Below are 18,075 nucleotides of genomic sequence, written 5' to 3'. Positions count from 1 at the left end.
ATCATGGCCATTTAAATTGCCACTTGGGCTGCTTCTGGGTAGTGCTTAGGAATTGTGTTCAGTGTTATAAGTTACCTCATTGCGAGCTTGATTTAGATTTATGGAAAATCATTCTTGGATTTAAAATATTGAAAATCTATTCTCATGCATTCATATCCACAGGCCAAGATATTAATCCTGACATGCATAATTTGATTTGTATAGCATGTTAAGGCTGCACATATCAACAAGGGTGTTGATATTCAAAGGCATCAACAAGGGTGTGTTGATATTCATAGGCAGCATGTCATGGTGTTTGACTTGCTTTGTTTTTTTTTTTTTTTTTTTTCAAGCTGAAAATAGTTGTACTCTTTCTATTCCTTTGTTTCTCTAGCAGATTTAGGTGATAGACTTACTGTCAAATGATTAGTCACTGTTGGATGGTGAACATATATGAGGCATAGTGCTCCTCCAGACACTCACACAGTATCTTCTTGGAGGCTTTTCATTGAGCATAAAGAAGGGCATGGTGCTGTTCAATCTAGGATTGGAAGTAAATGCTTGGATAGGCCAATCTAGGATTGAACAATCCAAACTTGTAACCAATCTACACTGATCAATGAGTTTCAAGGAATAATTGACATACAGTTTTCCATGCCATCATGGTGCTTTTAAAAATAAAAACCTCCATGGTAGAGGATACATTTACTTAATGATAATGAATGATTGATAGATGACCAAATGCATTTATCAGTGCAAATGATGTTTAACTTCTATTTATTATGATTTTCTCCATTTGTGAAAGAGGCATGTTCTCATCATCACCATAATCTAAGCCTTATCCTAATGATTTGGGGTTGGCTAGACAAATCCTATTCCACAATTCCACTCTATCAAGGTCCTTGACTGGAATACCCTAGCATGAGGTGGACTGTTGTATTGTTGCAATTCATTATGAAAGTTATGGCTCCGGTGGAAGTTAGATGTCCATTTACCTTAGTTTATTTCTAGCTATTGATTTAGTTCAGTTTGCTTGAATAGTCCGAATGCAGATTTCTTGCAATGTTTAGTTATTTTCTTTTGTCTATGAGCTTTGATCATTAGAATAATCCCACACAATATCTCATTGCCTAAATTGGCTCCTTAGCTGTTGGAATCCATGTGAACTTGCCCTTTGTATTGAAGCTTACGTCAGTGATGTCGTTTGCTACCTTTGGATGATGATCTGCATTCGGAAGATATCGATTCAGTCTTTAAGAATGTCTGCTAGCTAGAAATCTTTTTCAGTCCATCATATTTTGTGCAAGTCGTGATTTGGAAATTCCTTCACAGATCTAAAGGTTCAAATGTACAGGAAATGAAAAATGCATTGCTTTTCATGGTTCGCACTTGCTAACATATGCTTGCATATGCATTTCATAGCAGAAGTTTTTTTTCTCCTTTCTTTTTTAATCCAAGTATGTCACCACAAAATGGTGGATTCCAGTTCTTTGCTTTGAAATTTAGAAACTAAGGTTGTGTTTGGATGCACTATTGGATTGAATTGCAAAAATTAGTCGACTAGAGAGGAAATGACCTTGAGTTGAGTTACCTGCATTAGAGTCCATAATGAAGTAGCCCTTGATTGAAGTTGCATTCTTCCCGAATCCAAAAGTAACATCCTTGTGATGTGGAGCCTGATTTCTCAATATGAATACTTAGGAAGGTAATGGTAATTTGGCCATATCAACTTAATTGAGCTAAAAGATTGCAATTGAATTCAATAATGCATGCTAACACAACCTATATGCACTTCAGATGAATTGGTTGATATCTACAGTGGGCATTCTACTGGCTAATTAAAGATATGCCTGTTACCTCTGTGTTTCTGAGGGCATATTAGTTAATGTGCTGGACTACTATGTGCGTTTTCCACCATTTCTTAAATCATGGTGCCTCATCTGGCACACGAGTAGCATATATGCCAGTCAATTCAGACTATCCAATTTGTGGGCCTCAATGTGGCTGAAATGCATATGCATCCAGATGACCCATGTATGTGCAGGTCTATTTCTCCAAACCCAACCAATTGGACTGTGGACCCCACACATCCAAAGTTTGGGAATCACAAATTTCCATTGCCTGTTTGTTTAGAGATAAACCCATGTCGAACCATGGAAAATAAAATGAATTCCCCTTCTGTGACAGATTCTTTGCTTAAGAAAAACATAACAACAACAACAACAAAAAGAAAGAAAGAAAAACAAGAGGAGATATCAATTTCCTTTTCATAGCTTTTCCTAAAAAAAGAAAAACGAGTAAAACCATTTCCTCCCTCAAAAAACCTGTTAAAAGATCTAGTTTCCATGCATACAAGGGACATCTCCTGCTAATTGACCTTTGACCTTTAGCATTTCCGTTCAAATTTGCAAAACAAACAGCCATTAGGAAATCCTTTTCCTCTGCTGACATAATTTTCCACATTTAAGGGTTACATGGAGGGTTACTAGAGTAAAATATGAATTCCAATAAAGTGAGGGCGTCGATGCATTATTCATTACCTTTCCAAAGGATTGATTTTTCTTCTTATGCTTGAGCTTGTAAATAGCATTTGCTTTCATCATCATCATCATTTGCATCAGTTCACTTGGGCAGTCTGATCAAATGATCTGAACTGTCCATTAAGGTCAGAACACATTCCACATCTCACTAGTAGAGATCCTATTTTTTCATCTTTCCTTCATCTACAAATATATATATATATATATATATATATATATATATATATATATATATTTGGAAGACATTAGCACCTTGTATTTTCCATTCTAATTTCTAACTTCGTAAATCTAGTCTTCTGCTGCTGGTTTTTAGGAAGAAACCATAGCAGTTGGTTAATATCCACTGATTTGATCTGAAAGGCTGAGAGAGCTATGAATTTGAGTCACCTTGTGGACATTTTACTACCAAAATGCATTTGTTTCAAGTTGTCCCTGGTTTATTGGCTAATGTTGCCATCTGATCATCCTGCTCTATGTCAAAATGTGACTGTTTGGATGATTTGGTTTCTGGATTTTCTTTTATAAGTGGCATTTTTTGAGCCTTTCTTTGATATCTTGTATGAACTTCGAACTTACAATCCAAAAAGGCTATTGATGCAGGTCTTAAAGTCTGGTTATGTAAAAGTGGAGAAGCTTATGAATGTCAAACGATACTCCCATGTGATGCACATCAGTCCACGGTGAGGTCTTTTTTGCTTTCAGTCATAAATGGATGGAAAATAGAACTTAGACAAAGTTCCAAAGTCTTACGTATTACTTCTACGTGATGTATCAGTCACTTGAAATTCTTGATACATATTGGCTAATTTGAAATGAATTTGTCAATAAAAATAAAAGGGTTTGGATCTTCCAATCTGATGGAGATTTATAGGACATCCTCCATCTACAGTTCAGGCTCCAATCTTTTTATTTTAGATTACATCTTCTCTATGATTCTAGAAAGTTGCATTTCCATAGCTTTTATCATGACAATGAACCTTGAGTGAGCAAACAAGCTCCAATTCAAATACCTTTTGATATGCCATTGAAGCTTTTAACATTGGATGTGTACTGTTTGGTAGCTATTGGCTCAAAACCTGGTAGAAAATTCAAGTCTTTTTTATTTGCAGGTTATAGGGGAGTTGTTGGATCATTTAACTAGCTGGGATGTCAGAACATAATCTATTGTTGCAGTATGATGTAGACCGGCGTATTTGGAAAAGTTGCACCAGTCCTCTCTCTGGACTAGTGTATTTGGATGTAAGTTATTACATATTGCAATTTGTTATTGGTTTATGTTTTAATTGACATGAGCATAAAGTTTGAAGTTTAGTGTTTTTGTTTGGTTTTTCTATGAATGACGCATACCTTCAATGTCATGATATTTCCTTTCCTGGCTTTTTGCAGCTGCTGAACCGTATGACTATGATGATGAGAAGGTACACGTTGATTTCCCTAATTTTGGTATTTGAAGATGGGCATTATGAGTTGCTGATGATGTATCTAATTCTTTCATAAGTTGTTTATTGATTTATTGCCTAAAAAAAATGTATCTGCCGTTTGGGGGTACCATTTGCCAACGCTAACTAAAACGGGCACTGGCAAATGGTACAAAACCCTAATCATCTCTCTCTGGCCATCAGGTTTCCTTCTTTGGAACTCTTCCTTCTTTGGAACTCCAAAAACTGTAACAGACTAAAAGTTGAACTTCAATTTCGTCATTTCCCTTCATCTCGGAAACCCTTGCAGGGAGCTTATAATTCCCTTAGATTGTTTTTGTTTTCAATTTTCTTCATTATTTATTGTTTAGAAAAGCTTTCTTCATTGTTTATCATTTTCTGAAGAACTTATTAAATTACAAAAATTTCTCATGTGCAACGAGGCCTGGAATATTTGCTCTTGCTCTTTTCTCTGTTCATCATGTGCAATGAGGCCCGGTGTATTTGACCTAGCTTTTCTCATCTACTCTAAATTTGGAGGCTTTTTTTTTAAGGTTAGTATACAATCTCATGGACGGTTGAAACAATGTTCCCTTTAAGATATGAGGCAACAAATTATGGAGAATGCTCCCCCTTGAAATCATGTGGGTATCTGTAAGGAAAGAAATAAACGAACTTCCAATTATAAGTTGTCATTCTTATAACATCATAATGGATTTTAGAGGAATATTAGTTTTCGACATTCTTTGGGAGTGGAAGTAGGTAATTGACATTTCACATCGGCCACCTATCTTGAAAGCCTCCTTTGGGGTGTTTGAAAATGTCGATGGCAGTTTCCTGGGGAATCCAATGGCTCCTAAGATTTGGAGAATACTAAAGATGTTAGGGAGAAGTTAAGCTAACTCTTTGGGGGCTAGTGGGGTTTCAGTCGTGGTTTTAAAACATGGTTACAATATGTTGCATCGGCCATATTGGTCCCCATCGTTATGTGATAAGGGGGTGAATCGGCTTGCTAAAAAAAAATGAGTTGTATTGGCTAATATGGTCTGATACAGTCATATTGCCACATATATAGGTACGGCCATGAAGGCTCTCTTTAGCTCCTTTTTTTCCTTTTCTATTTTTGTTATATCAATCCCTCGCCATTACACGATACATGGATAAATCGGTCAACTGGAGGATAAAAAAAAGAGGGCTGTATCGGCTGAAATGGTCTGCTACAACCATATCGTCATTGTTATGGTTCTGTTATGCCAGATATGCCTACAGCCTTGAAGGCCCTCTTCTGTTTTTTCCCCACCTTTTCTCTCTTACCATTGACTTTTTTCTCCATTTCAACTATGATGGAAAGCTTAGAAACTTATTTTGGATTAGATGTAGGCCTATTTTGGAATCTAAACAAAAGATTCGAGTGGTATTTGATCAATCAAAGTGTAATGGTTGATTTTGGGGAAAATTAGGAAAAGGGGTAAACTGTAAGTTTTCCGTTTTTCTTTTTGTTATATTTCAATGAAATGGTCTATCATCCACCAAATATGCTTGATTTGTGTTGGATTAGGGCTTAATTGTTGACTTAGGGCATAACTTGGGAGCCTGGACTGTCCCGATTTGACCTAGACACATTTGGCCCATCTAGCCATTGATAGCTCTGTTATATTGTTTCAACCTTGCCAATTAATGGCTTATTTTTTAATTCATTGATTCTATCTTTGTGGAATGCTACTTTTTGACATTTTCTTCTTATGTGTGCATGATTTGATCAATTGTCCCTAAATTTAGGCCCAGAAGCACAAAAATCTTTTGACGCCAGCTAGGAGTGGACCACATGGAGGATTTTTATTTATTTATGTATTTAAGACCGTTTTCAACTTATTGATGTAAATATTATATTTTTAATTGTGAAGTAATATGTTTTTGTTTAATATTCAGTTTTACTCTTATTGCAACATTTTTTAGGTTTCAAATATTATATATGTATATAGGCCTACGTTGCGGTGCACAACTGTGAACCTGAGCCTATCAAATCTTTGTAGCCATTGGGAAAACTTTTGCTGGCGCTTGCATAGATTTTTATCGGTGCTTTTCCGTGATTAAATGTCGCTAAAAACATGCTTTAGAATACTTTTACCGGCGCTTGGATAGACTTTTGTTGCCGTTTTTTCAACTTTTGCCAGTGCTTTTCCAGTTATTACTGGCGGCCATCAAAATGTGCCAGTAAAAAGCTACTAAATTACGACAACCTAAAAGCACTGGTAAAGGGTGATTAGTGCCAGTAAAGCATTTACCGACACACCTCTTTGGCGGCGCTTGTTGAGCGCCAACAAAAGTTTTGCCGGCACTTTTTTAGGCCTTTGCCGGTGCTTTTGACCACTGGCAAAGGCCTTTTTTGTTGTAGAATTGATACAATGAGCATATTACCATATACCTCTTTTAAAGTTTTGCTCCGTTCATAATTTTAAGGGACAAGATGCTTTCTTCATGAGGCCGAGTGCACCTAATCCATAAGTGTGAGGCCTATGACTGATATATCCAGGCCATTGATCTGATGATCCCATCGTTGATAATCCGTACATGTAGGAATTGGGTATGATCCCATCGCTGTCGAGCATGTTCACCCTCAGCTACCGTGGGTCCACACCAAAGTATGATCCTATTGCTCCTAAGGAAGCTTTCACAGTCTTTGACTTACTCGGCATCACACTTCAGCCATTGGAAGGCTACCTGCATCCAACAACTCGGCACTGAGGTGCAGATGGATAAACCAAGGTGAGATATTATTACACCATACAACGCCTCTGTGTTCTAAGAGAAATTTACGACTGTGGACCCCACCTTTTATACATTGGATATTCTTGAAGCAATACAAACTTAACTTCTGAACTTAGACTTCCTCGTACGGACGACAAATTACAGGACGAAAATACCCCACTGCACGGAAACGGATTGGCTACTCCCCTGCCACCCGCCAATGGCGGATCTTAGGTGGTCTGTGGGCCCCACCATGATGTATGCTTTTCATCCATGCCGTCCATATATTTTTCCAGATCATTTTATGGTATGAGACCAAAAATGAGGCATATCCAAATCTCAAGTGTACCACATTACAGGAAACAATGTTGAATGAGCGTCAACCATTAGAAACTCAGGTGGAGCCCACTGTGATGTTTGTGAGAAATCCTCCCCGTCTAAGTTCATTCATAGGGTCACAAAGACCTGGATGAAGAGGAAAAACAAATTTCATAATGATCCAAAACACAGTGGCACTCGGACGCTCATGGTAGACGTTCAATTCCCCACTGCATTTTACAGCGTGGTCCACTTGATAGTTAGATCTGTCTTATTTTTCGTCTCAAGCCTTAATATGAGCTCGCCAATAAATGGATGGTTTGGATATAACACAGACCTCATGATGGGACCCACAAAAGCAACACGGTAAAAAAAATAATAATTATAGACTGTCGCACTACTACAGCCGGTACGACAGCAGTGCCGCGGCAGTCTGACAGATTTTATTTTTTATTTTTTACAAGGAGAACCATTTCCCCCTTACATTTTTCTGTATTACATAATTATGTAAATATGTATGTATAAGTATATAAAAATATTTTTCTATCTTTTAATTCATTTTTTTTGTCTATTTATTTAACAAGCATATCTCCTAAACTAGAATGATTTACTTAATGTACCACGTATGATTTTGGGGTAGGAGAAGCTAATTTAGCCAACCAACTTAGTTATTTTCCAAGATTCCATTGGGTTGATGGTCAAAAATCCATTTCATTCACTTCGTGGTCAAACTGGAAATTGAGCGGCGCAAACCAGAAATTGAGCAGGGCAAATTAGAAATTGAGCGGCGCAAACTGAAAATTGAGTGGGGCAAACTAGAAATTGAGCGGGGCAAACCGAAAATTGAGCGAGGCAAACTAGAAATTGAGCGAGACAAACCGAAAATTGAGCGAGGCAAATAAGAGAATGAAATGTATTTTCGACTATCGACCCATTAGAATTTGAACAAGGCAAACTAGAAATGGAGCAAGGGAAGCATAAAAATTGAGCGAGGCAAACATTAAATTGAGTGAGGCAAACTAGAAATTGAGCGAGGCAAACTTGAAATTAAGCGGGGCAAACTAGAAAATCAGCGGGGCAAACATGAAATTGAGCAGGGCAAACTAGAAAATCAACGAGGCAAACATGAAATTCAGTGGGGCAAACTTGAAATTCAGCGGGGCAAACTTGAAATTCAGCGAGGCAAACTTGAAATTCAGCGGGGCAAACTAGACAATCAGTGGGGCAAACATGAAATTGAGCAGGGCAAACTTAACAGATAATTTCATGGCTTGAGCCCAAAAATCTAAACGTATCCAATGTTCAAATGGACCACACCACATGAGTTGACGTGAGACCCACATAGCTTTCAATAGTAAGGAGTTCCTACCCTAAGTTGTTGTGGGCAATCTACATCCCTTTGGATTATAGGGAATTCATATAACCCTAGGTCACAGGCAACTTGCATAACTTTTAGACAATTTAGTTTGCATATGACTCAATTGAGTTTCAAAACTTCCTATTTGAGTAACTTAGTTAGAGTCAAACAGCCCTACTAGTGGCTTTTATAAAGCCCACTATAATATGTGTGTTTTATTTAAGTTGTTCATTCATTTTGAAAATTATTTTAGAACACAAGCTTAAAAAGAAAGCAGATAAAAAACACAAGTAAATCACACCCACATCACAAGAATCAGTAATGATGATGATATTGCTGTTGAAACCTTCTTAGAGGCCATCATGATATATATTTGTCATTAAACCTATTCATAAAATAATGTAAACCTGGTTAAAAGGAAAATATAAAAATATCAGCTTGATCCAAAACTCCTTGAGCCCCTAAAAGAGGGTTTTGGCAAGTTGTGTTCAAGCCCCACCATGTGGCGTGATCTACTTTAGTACTAGAGCTTCTTCATTTATTTTATCATCAAAATCTTCCTAATAATTTAGCGAGGGAACCTAGGAATTGAGCGAGGGAACCTTGAAATTCAACGAGGCAACCTAGAACTTGCACGAGGCAATGTAGAAGCTGAGCTTGGGTTTGGGATTACAATAGAATATTTGTCACCTTTTCGAACCACCATTTCAGTGTATACTTAGAGCTTGGGTTTGGGATTACAGCAGAATATTCGTCACCTGCAAAGATGAATTGAAAAACCTATCAAACATAAAATTCACAAGATAATCATAATGTACAAAATCAGAAATAATTGAAAACAATGTAGCATTTCCTTGCCGTCCATCCGACACGATATGTGGGGCGCACCGCAATGCATTTGTAATCCACACCGTCGATCTATTAGGTGGACCACACTACAGAAAACTATGGAGATTAAACATCCACCATTGAAACCCATTTTGGGGTCACAGAAGTTTTGGATTTGTATGAAATTTGTTTTTTTTTTTAAAGACAGGTCCATGCGACCTTATGAACAAACTGGATGGAAAATAAATGTGATGGTGGGCCCCACCTTGATGTATCTATTTCATACCCACACTTCCAAGGGTGGACAGTGCTTTGATGCCCATCTCGATGTATTTATCCTATCCGCACTGTCCATCTATCCAGGACGGTGGGCCAGATCATGAGGTTGTGTTATATCCAAACCGCCCATCCATTTGGGCATGTGGACAGGTGGGACCCTGCCTTGATATATGTGATTCATATCCACATCGTCCGTTTGGACTGGCAGTGTAGGCACACCGTAATGTAACTGTTTCATCCCTGCCGTTCGGCCCACCTTGTGATGTATCGTACATTCACATTGCCCATTCACTTGGCCCCCACGTGATGTGCGTGTTTAATGCTAGTTGTCCATCTAGTGGGGCCCATTTGGAACGTGCAAGGCCCGCCCGTGATGTATATATGCAGCCCACTTTGATATATTGGTGGCCCATCCATGAGGCCCACCTTGATGTATTGGTGGCCCATCCGTTAAGGCCTACCTTGATGCAATTGCGGCCCATTTGATGGGGCCCATTATGATGTGTATTAGGCCACGTCATGTGGCCCATTGTGATATGTATTAGGCCCATGTCTTGTGGCCCGTTGTGATGTATTTCTGGCCCATTTGGTAAGGTCCGTTGTGATATATTTCCAGCCCATATGCCGTGGCCCATTGTGATATATTTCCGGCCCATACTATTAGGCCCATGTGATGTATTTGAGGCCCAGGTGCAAGGCCCACCAGTTGTGTATTCGAGGCCCGATGTAATATATATGAAGCCCATCGCGATTGTATGTGAGGCCATGGACCCACTATATGTTTGGCCCTATATGGGCCACTCATTGGGAGCAATGTTGGTTAAATATTCACATTGCTGGGCAATGATGGTTAGATGTTCACATTATGACTTTCCCTTAGGCCTTATTAGGCCAATTCTGTTAATTGAGGCTGACTTCGATTGTCAAGGTCGAATATCAAGGCTGATTGTATAGGCCGATTCCGATTGACGTGACCAATTTGCCGATTTCGATTATCGATCGATTTCGATTGTCGTGGCCGATTGCCGATTAGCGATCGAGACCAATTTTCATAACCGATTGCCGATTCTGATTATCATGACTGATTTATCGATTCCAATTATCGATCGATTTCGATTGTCGTGGCTGATTGCCGATTAGCGATCGAGATCGATTTTCATAACCGATTGCCGATTCCAATTATCATGACCGATTGCCGATTCCGATTGACATGACCGATTTACCGATTCTGATTATCGATCGATTCCGATTGTCATGGCCGATTGCCGATTAGCGATCGGGGCCGATTATCATGACCGATTGCTAATTCTGATGACTGATTGCCGATTCCGATTGACGGGACCGATTTGCCGATTCCGATTATCGAGGCTAATTCCGATGATTCCGATTATCGAGGCTGATTCTGATTATCGATACAGATTTCGATTGTTGAGGCTGATTATCGAGGCCGATTCCGATTGTCGAGGCCAATTCCGATTCCGATTATCGAGGTCAATTATCGAGGCTGATTTCGATTATTGAGGCCAGATATCGAGGCCGATTGACAAGGCCCAATGTGATGTATATGTGGCCCGTATTTGAAGCCCATTGTGAAGTGCATTCGGCCCGTGTTTGAGGCCCACTGTGATGTATATGCGGCCCATATTTGAGGCTCGTTGTGATGTGTATTTAGCCCGTGTTTAAGGCCCAATGTGATGTATATGAGGCCTATGTGATGAGGCCCATTGTGATGCATTTGATGGCCAGGCGATGTAGCCCATTGTGATGTATGTTAGGCCCATATGAAAGGCTCATCGTGATATATTAAGCTCTTGAGTGAGGCTCATGATGTTGTATATTTGGCCTTTGTATGAGACCATGGGTCCACTATATGTTAGGCTTTATGTGGGCCATTCCTTGGAGCAATGTTGGTTAAATGTCCACATTGTCGAGGCGATTGTCGATGCCAGTTATTGATACCGATTACGAGTATATGACAGCATAGCATCATGATACATGCCCATACGCATCATCTTCATGATTGTTTTGAGATGTGGTTGACCATTGCATATGTCATTGGGCAGTTGTTATGAGACTCCCTGATAGGCGGAGATTGTCTCACATGAGCGCACGGTATGCGTAGGATTGATGCATAACTAAATTGTATGACTCATACATCTTGCATTATATGTTGAGAGTACTGTACGCCCTAGCAACATCACGGTCGTGGCCTCCACAGGTATATCGTGGATGGCTAAATGAGACACTGAAAATGTTTGGTTCTAGCATATGGGCGTCATAGATGTCCCTAGGTGAAAATCCTTAAACCTCCGTGGCCAGGAGACGCCTCATTGTCGAGATCGAGTAGATATATATGAGTGCAGTAGGGCCGTACAGCTTGGTCATTTCATTCACATCGCATATTGCATTACATCCACATGCATATGGCATTTTGGGTTGCTATATTTCTACACTTATATGGCCTAGACGGACTTAGCAGGATTTACATATTGCATTGTATCCTCGGCATCTGATATTTGACTCTCTATGACTCCTTATTTGCATAGCTGATTTGTATTGCGTACTCTGATATTGTATTATTTATATACTTACAATATTTTCGCTTACTCTGATATTGTATGATTCATGATCTTGCCAGAATTTCGATATTGTATGATTATGGCATTGTATTGAATACTTGATACTTACCTTGTGCACACACTTTCACTACCCATTAAGCTTTCTATAAGCTTATGCACGATAGAAGCGTATAGGTGGTGTTAGGTTGCAGTAGCGTTGAGCATGGAGCGTGCGTCGGTCTTCTGGAGCTTTGATTTTTAACATATGTATTTCCCTTTCAATATTGTATTCAAATGTTTATATTAGTGGATATGTGATGATGTCGTTGCCTTTGTGATTTGGGTATACTTGTAGTTATGCTTATTATAGGTTAAGCGTACATTGGAAAATCCTCCTTGTAGGATCCCAGGATCAGAATCTAGCATATAGACGCTAGGAGCCAAAAATGGAGGTACTACGAAGGCTGTTGGCACCGGATTCGGCAATCTGGATTCCAGTGAATCTGATTTTCGAATTTAGGGTATGACAGAAGTGCGATCGGGATTCCAGTGAATCCGATTTCCGAATTTGGGGCGTGACATTAGAGCTCTTCATCCATTCCCCCTTTTTCAGAGTTTTCAAAAAATCATCATCGACTTTCCCCCTCTTCTTTAAGTACCTAATAAATTGCAGCAGTAAAAGTCCATGTTTGTTAGTAATTCTTGATGAAGGAAGAGATGTAACATGATGGACTATTAGTCTACATACATGCACTTACCCAAACCAAACCCCCATCAATTTCAGCTTATCCATGACTGATTATTAGTTTACATACATGATTGATTAGTAGTCTACATACATGATTGCCAGTAATTCTTATGCCTCTATTTTACTGGTAGGACAGATTGGAAGGGATTGGAAGGTAAAATCCCGGAATATGACAGGCATGCCAAACAGACTCGGTGAACCTGTCCCGGGATATAGCAATCCCATAGAGGTCCCGACCTTTGATCTAGGCATTGAGAAGGTCCCGACCTTTCCTCAAATCAACCTGCATCCTTGATATGGCTTAGATATCCAGTCCGGACAACTAGATAGTCCAAATCTTCAACACAGATGGTTGGAACTTAAGGCAGGATCCTCATGCTCTTCAATCTACCAGCATGGAAGTAGAGGGTTATAATCACATTTACAATATCGAAGGATTGAAATGATAATTGAATTTCAGTCCTTGGCTGATTAGCTCATATGGTGGTATCCAAACTCTAGGCATAATAGCAGTAAGAAACATAGATTGAAATCACACTAATAATAACCCATGCCATGTATTGAAACTATAAAACTCTAGGCACAATAGCAGTAAGAAGCATCATATTTAAAGTACCTGAAGCCCCATCATGCTTGCAGCAGTAGCACCATGGTTGTCAAGGTTATGATGTGCCTCAAATAGCTCAAGGACTAAAGAGTTCCAGTAATCCAAGCATACCTATCCATGCATTTGACGCAGATAAGGTAAGACTCTATGCAAACTCAATTACAAAGAAAAGAAGGCATGCAGTTAACATGACTACCTTAAAAACCTCAGTGTCATCAACATAAGAAATGCCAATTAGATATTCAAGACCCATTAGAAGTGCATATCTGTTCTCTGGAGTGGATTCAAGTACCTGGATATGGGACTGCATAGGAAAAATACTATCAGAGTCACTAAGAAAGTTCCATCCAATTACATGTCCAGCAAATCGGTAAACATAAAAACGGGATATAATATTAAATCCAGTATGTTTGTCACTCTACGAACAGTAATGAACACAACATCCATAATTTGACAGACAAATGCAGGTTTTCGATTGAACACCAAGCTTTAAAACCAAAGGCCAGAGGAATGCATATCACTTCATATTTATCATACACTGTTACCTTTGCAACTAGAAAATGAGTGGGGCAAACTGAAATTTGAGTGGAGCAAACGTGAAGTTCCATGGGGGAAGCTTGAATTTCAACGGGGCAAACATGAATTTCAGCGTGGCAAACGTGAAATTGAGTGGGGCAAAGTAGAAAATCAGCGGGAGAAACATGAAATTAAGCGGGGCAAACTAGAAAATCAGCAGGGCAAACATGAAATTAAGCGGGGCAATTACAAAATTGAGTGAGGCAAACTAGAAATTGAGTGGGGGAAACATGAAATTGAGCAGGGGAAACATGAAATTGAGTGGGGCAAACATGAATTTCAGCGAAGCAAACGTGAAATTGAGCAGGGCAAAATAGAAAATCAGTGGGGTAAACATGAAATTGAGCGGTGCAAAATAGAAAATCAGCGGGGAAACATGAAATGGAGAGGGGCAAACTTAACAGATAATTTCATGATGGACAACGCCACATGATAATTTAAATATATCCAATGTTCAAATGGACAACACCACATGATAATTTTGAATTGAACTTCTACTGTTGATCATTTCTTAGGGGTCACAGAAGTTTTGCATCAAGCTTATAATTGTGTTTTCTATTAATCCATGTCTGTATAATCTTATGAACATGTTTGATAACAAACAAACAACGCTGTTATAGGATCTATTAAAATATCTAATAGAATCTCGATTATTAATGAATTACCATATAATACATTGCATATTGAAGAATATCATGATTATCCCAAGTTAGAGAATGTTAGAATCATTGGCCATGTATGGCATGTTTTCATCTGGTAATGCAATGATTGGTTTAAATTAATCACATTGGGTATATACAGTTTTATATGCATGAAGTACAATAGATAACTCAAGATAGAATTGTATTGAAGAATGACTTCTTTCCTTGTACGTGAGAGATTGAGAAGACGTAAGTAAGTGAAAGAGTTCTACAATGGGTGGACTCTCTCCCATAACCACTCCCTTATATAAAATGCATTCGGTCCCTAACACAAATCTCATGTTTGCCCCGTTAAATTTCTAGTTTGCACTGCTGAATTTCATGTTTGCCCCTCTCAATTTCATGTTTGCCCTACTCAATTTCATGTTTGCCCCAATTTCTAGTTTGCCTCCCTCAATTTCATGTTTGCCTTGCTGAATTTCCAGTTTGACTGCGAAGTGATTGAAATTGACCACGAAGTGAATGAAATGGATTTTCGACCATCGACCCGATTGAATCTTGGAAAATAACTAGGTTGGTTGGCTAAATTAGCTTCTCCTATCCCAAAATCATATGTGGTACGTTAAGTAAATCATTCTAGTTTAGGAGATATGCTTGTTAAATAAATAGATAAAGAAATGAATTAAAAGATAGAAAAATATTTTTATATGCTTATATATACATATTTGCATAATTATGTATTAGAGAAAAATGTAAGGGGGAAAAGGTTCTCCTTCTGAAAATAAAAAAATAAAAAATTTGCTAAATTGCCGCGACGCCGTACCGGCAGTAGTACTGCGGCAGTAAATTTTTATTTTTTTTACTGTGTTGCTTTTGTGGGTCCCATCATGAGGTCTGTGTTATATCCAAACCGTCCATCAATTTGGCGAGCTCATATTAAGGCTTGAGACTAAAAATAAGACAGATCTAACTATCAAGTGGACCACAGTGTAAAGTGCATTGGGGAATTGAACGTCTACCATTGAAACCCTTTTAGGGGTTACAGAAGTTTTGGATCATTATGAAATTTGTTTTTCCTCTTCGTCAGGTCTTTGTGACCCTATGAATGAACTTAGACGGGGAGGATTTCTCACAAACATCACAGTGGGCCCCACCTGAGTTCCCATCACAGCACCATCCGTCAGCACTGCACGCCAGCCAGAAGAAGGCAGGGGTATTTTCGTCCTTAAATTTGGCTTCCGTACGAGGAGGTCTAAATGCGTATGTTAAGCTTGTATTGTCTCATAAAAACCACTTGATAAAAGGTGGGGTCCACAGTCGTAAATTTCTCGTGTTCTAAGGACGCGACTTGCCTGTACTCCGGGATTACAGGTCTCCCCTGTAACCCCAACCTCAATGGACCCCACCACGACTTTTGTGTTATATCCACTCCGTCCATCCATTTCATCAGCTTATTTTAGTATGTGAGCCCAAACATAAGGGAGATCCAAAATTCACATGGACCCAAGTATGACATAACAACACCTTAACTCGGTGAGTCAACTCACTGAGTCAGCGATTAAAACAATGACAAATAGTGTCTATGTGAGCCATAAGGGCTAGATGGAGACACCCACCGTTGACACTATCATCCAACTCGTTCATAAGGTGATCCCCACATGGATGAAGGGAACCCCAATCCAAAACTTCAGTGGTCCCACTAAGGTTTCAACGGTGGGCATCGAATCCTCACTCGTGTAGCCCACTTGAGTTTTGGATCTCCCTCATGTTCGGGCTTGTAATCTAAAATGAGCTGAAGAGACAGATGGAGGGAGCCGATATAACATAAACATGATACTGGGCCCCATAGAGCTTTGGGTTACAGCAGGTTACAGGCAAGTCCCGTCCCACAGTGTGGTGATCCAGTCCCTTGTTCTGATGGGCTCCATTTTCTGACTGAGAAGTTGGGATTGTCCAGTTGGGGAGAATTTCAGCATACGGCCCATCCACGGTGGGGCCCAGTGGATCAACGGTTTTGATCACTAAACGTTGGCCTCATTCTACTGATCAAGACGCACACATGGACAAAATCCTCTGCACCTGCCGGGGACCTGGTGGCCCACCTTTGATTGCATGATCCCAAAGAAGCTGTGATCGATAAATAGATCCTAATCATCGAATCAACTGTGATGATTGCCATTTACCATCCATTCAAATTAGATCATTTTGTGGGCCACAAGCAATCCAAGCTGGGCCCGTCTAGTCAATTTATGTGGGACCCACCTTAATTGATTTTGCAACATTATCATGCTGTACAAGTAGTAGTTTGCAGAGTATACCAGTTTCTAAAAGTGGGTTCATTTCTGGCCATGCGGCCCATTGTTCGACATTCAGGACCATTGGTCTGTTGGCTCGCGTATTGGAACATCCCACCCACAGATCTTAGACCTTGTCCCGTTCAGAACTGTTGCTGTATTTCTCCTCTTAACAATTAATACACTTTCTGGCAACGAATTGAAAGGTTGGGATTGTTCACCAAAGAAATTTCTGGGGCATGGTCCATCCACTGTGGAGGACCCAACGGTCTGGATGATCCAGATCGAACACCTGAAAAACAGAGTATCCTATCCAGAGAGGTTAATATCATGCTCACCAGCAAAGGGATACTGAAATGAAGGGCTGTGCTTATCAAGGTGAAATGTCCCACTCTCGCCGGCAAAGTTGCAGAAGGTAGTCAGGAACTCAGGCAATCTGAAGATGGGGTTCTCGTGCACGGCGTCCTTCATACCATCAATGCACAATCTGCACGATCTTGCACGCCTCATGAATCGTTGCATGAGAGGAAATGCAGTTGGTGGGGAGCATGGATGCCAATGCAACCGAACATAGGAATTTTTCAGCCTGTGATTGTGAGTCTAATAACAGGGAGTTTTTAGGCCTCTGTTATCATCAGTCGACAGCATGTATCTGGTGCAACCAGTGCATACAAATTGCATGCAACATGTAACATCCAATTGGAGCATGGAAGGATACAACTGCAAGCAACAGACAATTCAAAGCAAAAAATACTAGTAAGATGAGAAGGTAGAATTTCCTGAGTGGACACATTTTATGAATTACAATCCAAATTGCAATGCATAGATTTTAATAAATTTAAATTATTACAAGCTTTAATATATTCTTGTGCACAAGTTATGTATGCGATTATGCTATCAGGCCTTCTATCTGGGTGCACTGATGCTTGTAGCATGCACGCTGGTTTTTAAATATGTGGACAATCAAATCAAATCACAGGTGGATGGCCCATTCTTACCCGTCTTCTTTTTTTCCTTTTAAAAAAAAAAAAATAATTAAATAAATTTGTTAGGAAAATTTCACACCAGTTAATAGATCATGTCATATGGATCTCCATTTAGATATCTTCAAGTTTTTACAATTAGTTATCACCACCATTGAATATTGTTGCCAATATCAAACTTTCAAAAAATGAGGTTCTCTC

The 18,075-nt window shown here is 39.4% G+C and overlaps 1 long non-coding RNA gene across 2 annotated transcripts; it reads left to right on the top strand.

Moving 5' to 3' along the window:
- Positions 1-3,382: 3,382 nt before the first annotated feature.
- On the top strand, positions 3,383-17,752 carry LOC131234842 (uncharacterized). 2 transcript variants are annotated; one of them, XR_009165800.1, is made up of 4 exons: positions 3,383-3,758; positions 3,906-3,937; positions 6,515-6,703; positions 17,209-17,752. It is a non-coding gene; the product is annotated as an uncharacterized LOC131234842 (long non-coding RNA). The 2 variants fall into 2 exon arrangements; XR_009165801.1 differs by having other exon boundaries at positions 3,403-3,758; positions 17,270-17,752.
- The last annotated feature ends 323 nt before the right edge of the window (positions 17,753-18,075 follow it).

The sequence above is a fragment of the Magnolia sinica genome, chromosome 19, assembly GCF_029962835.1.
Source record: "Magnolia sinica isolate HGM2019 chromosome 19, MsV1, whole genome shotgun sequence".
Classification (NCBI taxonomy): domain Eukaryota; kingdom Viridiplantae; phylum Streptophyta; class Magnoliopsida; order Magnoliales; family Magnoliaceae; genus Magnolia; species Magnolia sinica.
This window is presented reverse-complemented; position numbering and strand designations above follow the sequence as displayed.